At 37.8% G+C, this 9,398-nt stretch overlaps 1 pseudogene; it reads left to right on the forward strand.

Annotated features, from left to right (window-relative positions):
- Nucleotides 1-6,821: 6,821 nt before the first annotated feature.
- On the forward strand, nt 6,822-8,887 carry LOC102497362 (heterogeneous nuclear ribonucleoprotein A3-like; annotated as a pseudogene).
- The last annotated feature ends 511 nt before the right edge of the window (nt 8,888-9,398 follow it).

Consider the following 9,398-nt stretch of genomic DNA (forward strand, 5'->3'; position numbering starts at 1 on the left):
CCATGTCTTAGCTATTGTGAATAATTCCACAGTAAATATAAATGTACGAGCACTTTTAGGACTGAACATTTTCCCGTCTTTGGGGTAAATACCTAAGAGTGGGATTGCTGGGTCATATGGTAGTTCTATTCCTTGATCTTTGAGAAATATCCATATTGTTCTCCATAGTAGCTGGACCAATTTACATTCCCACCAGTAGTGTAGGAGAGTTCTTTTTCACCACAGCCACACCACCAGTACTTATCATTTTTCTTTTTTTGCTCTTCATCATTCTGACTGGGGATAGATGGTATCTCATTGTGACTTTAATTTGTATCTCCCTTGCAACGACGGATGATAAACATTTTTTCATATGCTGTTTGGTTATTTATTTATCTTTCTTAAAGAGTTGATTTTCAGCCCATTTTCTCATCTTTTAATTGAGTTGATTATTTTTTTTCAGATAAGCCACGTGAGTTTTCTCTGTGTTTTGGTTTTCAGTCCCTTATGTAAAGTATAGATTACAGATATATTCTCCCCTTTGAGGGTTGTCAGTTCACACTAATTACTGTATTTTTGCTGGGCAGAAGCTTTTTTTTTCTTTCTTTCTTTCTTTTTTTCTTTTGGAGAGGTGTTTTCGCTATAGGGCGCGTGCGCTCGCCGGACAGACAGAGAGAGACAGAGAGACAGTCTTTGCCTACCTAATGTTTTCCTGAGTTTCCCCAGTGTTTTCCAAAAGTATTTTTTAATTTTTTTTAGTTTGAGGTCTTAGGTTTAAATATTTGATCCACTTTGAGTTGATTTTTGTCAACGGTGAGAGGTAAGGGTTCAGATTCATCTTTGTTCAGGTTTTTCAGTACCATTTGCTAAAGAGGTAATTTTCCTACTGGATTGACTGGTACCTTTTGTGAAAAATCAGCCGGCTGTACGTTTTCGCGTTTATTTCTGGGGTCTCTAATTTTTAGATGAGAAACTAATGTTATTGGTATCAGTTAACGTGTTTTGGAGTTGACTCATGAAGTAACTATGTTACCTTGGGTCAATTTACGATGGTTATAAAACGTTTGTTATTAAAAAGATAATCTCAAGTAGCTTAGTGTCAGAATTCTGTCTTTTACATCTAATTTTAATTTTTTAAAATCAACTGTGGAGCTCAGAGGGTGTTTAGAGCAGCAAAAATTGTTCCTTAAGGTATTTGTGATTGCAGGCACATGTCATTATGCTTTTGTCAAAACCAATAGAATATACAACAAAAAAAAAACCTAATGCAAGCTATGGACTTTAGCTTATAATAACATACTAATATCAATTTATCAATTGTAGCGAATGCGCCACACTAATGCAAGATTTTTTTTTTTTGGAAAAGTTTTTGCTATAGAGCGTGTGTGCTCGCCAGAGAGACAGAGAGACAGAAAGCGAGAAATCACCCGCCCAGCAGGGATGGCCATGCCACAATCCCTCCTCCTCCATTCTCCTCTCAGGATCTTGCGCATGCATGCACACGCGCCCAGCGTGAGTTTAAGCTGCTGGATCCAGGACTCGGTCAGTTACATTGAAGTCCAGCAACATAGCCATTACGCTAACTGCTGGTCCCCAAGATGTTAATAATAGAATAAATTGTGTAGAGTAAGTGTGGAGAGAGAGTATATGGGACTCTACTTTCTGCTCAAATTTCTTGTAAAACTAAAACTGCTCTAAGAAATAAAGTTTATTAATAGAAATAAGACGTCTCAGAGTCAATCACTGTCTCAAAAATGCCATCATTGCTTCCTTTTATTCAGGTTTCTCAGTCCACAGAATAAATAAAAAAACAGTTTTCTTCTGTCAAAGCAGGGAGCTTCAGGAAAGTACTCAAAAACCTGAAGCTATGTTTTACAAATCACACATTTGAAAATGTGCCCCAATTTGTTGTCATCCCTGAAGCCATGCTGGCCGTTCTGCTGACTGGATCAGGATTTCAGGATATGAAAATCGCTAATGCTCATTATGGTCCTTCACCACCACTGAAATCCACAGTGGCTCCCATGGTTTTGGTGACTTTCACAAACCCCTGATAACTGTTTTTGTGATGAATGATACACTAAGTCATTATCAGCTTATTCAAGCCTTGATATAGATGTGACTGCTCAGTTCTGATCCATTATTAGCAAATTGCTTACTCATTAGAGGTTTTACTTGTTTGCCTTTAAGGTTTGCGTATGAGTGCTTGCCAGAGAGAGGCAGTGAGAAAAAAGTGAGAAATCACCCCCCAGGGGGATCACCACATTGCAATACCTTCACCTCAATTCTTCTCCTGGGACTTTGGGCACACACATGCAGACATGTACGTGGTGTGATCTTCAATCTGCCAGATCTCTTTTGAGAACTGTGGCCAACTATATGGGAGTCCAGCACTTTAACAATCCTGACACCTGCTGATCCTCTCAATATTAGAACTTTTATACTTAGCAAAAGGCTAGTTTCTACCTCACTCCCAATATTTTATTTTTTTCTCAAAATAAAATTTTCTGAAAGTCATCTAGCCCACTTTCTCCACTCTTTTGAATAAAGTATTCAAAGTACTAGTCAATCAGAACATACAAAAATATATAGCATTTCTATATACTAAGAACAAGCAGACTGAGGTAGAACTGAAGAAAGCAATACCACTTAGCATAGGTACAAAAAGTATAGGATACCTAGGAACAAATTTAACCAAAAGTCAAAGACCTCTATAAGGAAAGCTGTGAAACTATAAAAAAGAAAATAAAAAATAACATAGAGAAGCAAAAGGACATTCCATGTTTCTGGATTAGAAGAATTAATATAATTAAAATGACAGTTCTACTCTAATCTACATAGTAAGTCCAATCCCAATCAAATTAGCAGAGGCATTCTTCACAGATTTAGAAAAGACAATTATACAATTTGTCTGGAATTATAAATGATTCATATTGCCTAAGCTATTTGGTGCAAGAAGAGTGGAATAGAAGGCACCTCACTTCCTGACCCCAAAACATATTACAAAGCTGTTATAATCAAAAACCGCATGGGATTGGGACTGGCATGTAGCATAATGGCTATGCTGCTGGATTCCCATGTAGTCAACCGCAGTTTGTGTCCCGGACCCGGTGGCTTAAACTCATGCCAGGCGCGTGTGTGTGTATGCCCAAATCCCAAGAGGAGAATGGAGGAGAATGGATTGCAGCATGGTCATTCCCTCTGTGGGGTGATCTCTTGCTTTCTGTCTCTCTGCCTCTCTCTCTCTGTCTTCCTAGTAAGCACATGTTCCCTCTAGCGAAAAACAAAACAACAACAACAACAACAACAGAAAACCAACAACAACAACAACAGCAAAAAACCAGCATGGTATTGGTATTGGCACAAAAACAGACATGTGAATCAATGGAACAGAATACAGACCCCAGAAAGAAACCCCAAAACATACAGCTAATTGATATTTGACATAGAGTACCAGTCAATCCAGTAGGAAAAGGAAAACCTCTTTAGCAAATAGAAATGAAAAAACTGGTTATCCACTTGCAGAAAGATGAATCTGGAACCCAATCTCTGACCATTACCAAAAATCAACTCAAAGTGGATTAAAGATCTAAACCTAGTACCTCAAACTATAAAACTACTGATGGAAAACACAGGAAACTCTGGGAGACTTTGGGGCAGGCAAAGAATTCTTGAATAGGACCCTCAAAGCACAGGCAATAATCCCTAATATTGATAAATGAGATTACATCAGATTAAGAAGTTTCTGTACAGGCCCTCCTTCCAGCCCAACATCTAGCAAAAAAACAGAATCCATGTGCATCTGAAGTAGGCTTTCCCTGTATCTTTAACCAGAAAAAGTCTCTGCCTCAAACCCTTTCTTCCAGCCCAATAACCAGGAAAAAAACATGGTCCGTGATCATCTAAGGTGGTCTCTCTCTGTCCCTTTAACAAGAAAAAGCTTCTTCCCCACACCCCTCCTTCCAACCCAACACCTAACAAAAAGCCAAGTCTCTATCTTCTTTCTGTCTCTGACTTTCTCTAGCCCTCTCCCTTTCTCTCAAAATTTTTCTCTTATATATATGTTTTTTTAAAAATCTGTGTGTACTGACTGTTGCTTCTGACCTCTCCTTTATCTTAATTTTATCTCCTTTATATAATTTCATAATGCACATGCATCTGAGGTATGCCTAGCCCTGCCCCTTTCACACAGCAGGCTAGTGTACTGCTTGGTTCTGATTTTTCTTGCCTTTTCTTAAAATTATTTTTTTCCCTTTTTATTGTTTTGGTGAGTTTATTGTTTGTTTATTTTCTGTTTTTTTCCCCCTTTTCCCTCTGTTTTCTTTCTTTTATCTGACTTTCTCACCATGCCTCTCACCTTCCACACCTTGAGTGTCTAGGCAGATCTAGGTGGACAGTAGCACAATATCTGAATACATTAAACCCCACAGCTCAGCCCATGTGCCTCTATTGCCTTGAAACTGTGAGGTCTTTGTAATATCCGGTTCCACTGACAAAAGTGCAGCCCTTTCCTCATCCATAGGCAGTTAAATAGAACTCTTGCAAATTTTAGATAAAGATTTTAGGATATTCATAATGACAAAGCTAACAGAGATACAAGAGAAGAGAAACAATGAACTCCAGAAGATGCAGGAATAAAAGAGACAACAGTTTCCAGGAGGTGAAAAATTTCTTCCATGATCTTAAAGAGGAAATACTCACCATAAAAAAGAATCAAACAAAACTGTTAGAGATAAAGGCTATAATACAGGAAATCAAAACTTTCCTTAAAATATTTAAAAACTGATTAGATCATGCAGAAGATTGAATCTCAGATGTAGAAGATAGAACCTCTGACCTAGAAAAATTCGCCAAAAAGACTGAGAAAATAACCCCCAAAATGAGAATAATATACAATTAACACTAGATACCATTAGATGCCCAAACATATGGACAGTTGATATACAAGAAGGTGAAGAAACTAATCAGGGCATTGATAATCTATTCCTTGAAATCCTGGAAGAAAACTTTGCAAATCTAGAGAGGCATTCAAAGATCCAGACCCATGTTATACAAAGGATCCCACAGAGAATCATCCCAAGAAGAACTTCTCCAAGGCACATCGCAGCCAAATTGACCAAAGCCACAGACAGAGATAAGATACTAAAATTGGCAAGAGAAAAATGTCAAGTTACTTTCAAGGGATATCCCATCAGGATAACATCGGCCATCTCGTTGGAAACAATGCAAGCAAGGAAAGAATGGGAGAACAGATTCAAAATGTTAAGTGAAAAACAATTTTAACCAGAATACTGTATCCAGCACGATTATCTTCACATGGAAAGAAAAGATGAAAACATTCTCAGATAAACAAAACTCAAAAAATTTACCAACACCAGACCAACTCTTAGAGAAGTTCTGAAGGGAGTGCTATACCAAGAAAACTACAGGAAGATAAATAAGAGAACAAAAACTGACCAAGGAAAAGGCCAATTTAATGGTAGGGAGAAGTTCTGAAATATCAATAACAATGTTGAATGTTAACAGAAAGGTCAGACCACGAAACACAGCAAATTCAACAAAAGAGATTATGAAAGACTGAGCTGGTGAAATATAATTCTATTACTTTTTCCTAAAATATTACTGATTTTTTTCAATGCTTTCTCTTCCAGATTTAAGGATTTTTGTTTTCTTTTGAGTTGTTGGGTTCAGCAATGTGTTAAATATCTTTTTTTTAAATTGAACATAAACTTTTTATCTTTTTTGTAATCGAAACATAAACTTTTCTCCCTTCCTTACACTTTTGTAATTGAAAAAATATTTTTGAGCATTCTTATTTTGTGGCAGAATGGTTATTTGCATAAGTTCAATAAGAATATTGTAACTGTTGCCTTGCATCAGAAATTGAATTCTTAAGGAACTTGGTACATAACAGACCAAATTGAGAGTAACCTTTTTTTTTTTTCAAATTAATTACTTTATACTTCTCGTTAGTAAAATGGGGACTAGAGAGGTAAAAGAATGTTTCAGAAGAAAATTACAGTGTTGTTGTCACTAGATTCTAGCTTTCAGATCTTTTGTGAACCATAAAATGTGAAAAAAAAAGTTTAGTGCGAAAGGGAGGGAGGGTAAAGGGGAAGGAAAATATGGGTAAAAATATGCTTAATTGACAAAAAATGGGAAGCTATATGCTGATGATAATGTATATAGTAATATCCTTGTCTTTACTGATATGCATGGTTTTTGTGTTGGGATAAGAAATGTGTACTATAAAAATGTGGTAGACTGTAAATTAAAATTTAAATAAATAATTAAATAAATTTAAAGAAAAAATTCTGCACAGCAAAAGATACAGTAATTAGTGTGAACCAAAACCCTCTAAATGGGAGAATATTTTTGTGAACTATATCTCAGGGAAGGGTCTGATAATCAGAATATAGAGAGAACTCAAGCGACTTACCTGAAAAAAAAATCAGTCCAATTAAAAGATGTGAAAATGAACTGAGCATACAACTCTCTGAGGAAGACATACAAACAGACAGCATATGAAAAAAGAAATGATCAACATCCCTCATCATAAGGAAGATGTAGGTCAAAACCACAAAGAGATACCACCTAACCCCAATCAGAATGGGGAATATAAAAAAAAATTATAAAATAAAAACAGAATGATAACTGCTGGCAGTGGGGCTGTGATGAAAAAGAACTCTCCTACACTGCTGGTGGAATGTAAATTGGTCCAAGTACTGTGGAGCACAATATGACTGTTCCTCAGAGATCTAAAAATAGAACTAATAGAACTATCAATACTGAGCACAAGTGGAAGAAATAAGTCTAGTCTCAAAATGGAGGTAAAATGCCACCAATCCCTGCTATCCTGACTCAGGCTGTCACTGTCCAGCAGAGCAGTTGAGAAAACTGTTTCTTAGTGGTATGAGCTTTGAAACTACAGATGATAATTTAAGAGAACATTTTGAGAAATGGGGCACACTCACATTGTGTGATAATGAGAGACTCCCCCCAAAGGAAATGTTCCAGGGGCTTTTGTTTTGTGACTTACTCTTGTGTTGAAGAGGTGAATGTGTACTAAGCCACACAACATTGATGGGCATGCAGTGGAACAAAAGAGAGCTGTTACGAAAGAGGATTCTGTAAAGCCTGGTCACCATCTAACACTGAAGAAAAATTTTGTTGGTAGTATTAAAGAAGATAGAGAAGAATATAATTTGAGAGACTACTTTGAAAAGATTGACAAGATTGAAACCATAAAAGTCATGGAAGATCAACAGAGTGGGAAAAAGAGAGAATTTACTTTTGTAACTTTTGATGATCATGATACAGTTGATAAAATTATTGCTCAGGAATATCACACTATTAATAGGCATTATTGTGAAGTGTAAAAGGCCCTTTCTAAACAAGAAATGCAGTCTGTTGTAACACAGAGAGATCATGGAGGTGGATCTGGCAACTTCATGGATTTTGGAGGAAACTTTGGAGGTAATTTTGGTCATGGTGGAATATAGGGACATGTTTGGAGAGAGACCCTGAGGTGTGGGGACATGATCTGAGTAAACATCACCTGTCCCTTTGAGCTTTGGAAGAACCTTGCAACTTGTCCATTCCTTGACCATTGCTGCAGGCAGAGCAAAGTGTGGAAATTGCTAGGGGCATCCCAGCAGGCACAAATGATGGAATTCAGGAAACATCCTGACCCCCAATTAGCAAAGTCCAATCCCTGCTCTGCCTCTGTGAGATTCTTTAGCCTTCTCTTGGTGTGGTGTGCCCACCTTATGGAGAGATCGTTTAGCCTTAGGTTTCTTCCCCACACCTGCAGCTAGTCTTCTCTCCATTAGAAAAGAATTTTAATGAGATTTCTCCATGATGCGATTATCATCAGGGGATATACCCAGATACACTCAGATACACCCAGTTTAGTATGTCTAAGCTCATATAGATTTGTTACCGGCTTCTTACTGTCTTTAACCTAGCAATGAATCTATGAAATGTTGTAAAATATACATATGTAGTGTCTCCTTGTACTATAGATAAAGAAAACCAGTTTGTCTGGGTGACACAAGTTATGGCACAAGTTGCTTGAACTACCTAGGCCCAGGCTGCCGGTGTCCACTGTTACTTTGTCTCTTTGTCTCATTCTTTCTGATTCCCTGGTCCTCTCGAGATGAAGGGCTTCCTCTTTCTCTTCCTCGTTCTCTTCCCCACCATCAGCCCTCTAATCATGATTCGGCTCCAGCCAAGCCCGACAATGCAAACCTTGGTTGAAGAGGAGGCTATGTGGAGGAGGTGGTGGCAGCAGTGGTAATTATGGAGGAGGTGATGGTGGATATAATGGATTTGGAAGTGATGATGGCAACTAGGGTGGAAGTCCTGGTTATAGTAGTAGAGGTGGCTATGGTGATGGTGCACCAGGATATGGAAACCAAGGTGGTGGATATAGTGGCAGTGGTGGAGGATATAACTACAATGAAGGAAGAAATTTTGGCGGTGGTAACTGTGGTGGTGGTGGAAACTATAATTATTTTGGAAATTATAGTGGACAACAACAATCAAATTGTGGATCCATGAAAGGAGGCAGTTTTGGCAGAAGAATCTCAGGCAGTCCTTATGGTGGTGGTTATGGATCTGATGATGGAAGTGGTGGATATGGTAGCAGGAGATTCTAAAACAGAAGAAAAGGGCTACAGTTCTTAGCAGGAGAAAAAGCAAGGAGATATCAGGAAAGCTGCAGGTTACTTTGAGGCAGTCATCCCAAATGCATTAGCAGAACTGTAAAATTATGTCAGAGGAGGAACAATGATCCATAGTCAGAAAAGTTACTGCAGCTTAAATAGGAAACCCTACTTGTTTAGGACTATTATAGCCACAGATTGCCAAAAATACAGCTATTGATTAATGCAATGAAGTGTCAATTAGATGTACATTCCTGAGGTCTTTTACCTGTTATAGCTTTTCTTTCTCTTTTTCTTTGCATTACATCAAGTATATAGCCCTGTAAATTGTGGTAGTGGTGCCAGGGATAAAAAAAATAAAGGAATTTATATGTGTGTGTGTGTATGTGTGTATATGACACACATATATTTATATTCATTCACATTGTTTAGCTTACAAAGTGAACATTTCAATATCTGAATATTTCTCCCCAGTCCAGTTGATCAAAATATCTTCAACAGATAACACCACACCTCCGTGTCCTGTGAATGTTCTGAATCTGTATTCCTCCTCCAGATGAATTTCACTAGGCTCCACTCCTCCACACACACCACATCAGGCATTCCCACCTACCTCTTGTACATCTTTTAGTCAATCAGTTTTGGTCATAGAGTGCAGACACGTGGTATATATTAAGTGGGGACATACAATGTCTCTCCTGCATAGCCTGGCTTGCTTCACTCAGCAGTAAATCTTCCATATTTTTTCCACTT

The sequence above is a fragment of the Tupaia chinensis genome, unplaced genomic scaffold, assembly GCF_000334495.1.
Source record: "Tupaia chinensis unplaced genomic scaffold, TupChi_1.0 Scaffold140684_1, whole genome shotgun sequence".
Classification (NCBI taxonomy): Eukaryota; Metazoa; Chordata; class Mammalia; order Scandentia; family Tupaiidae; genus Tupaia; species Tupaia belangeri.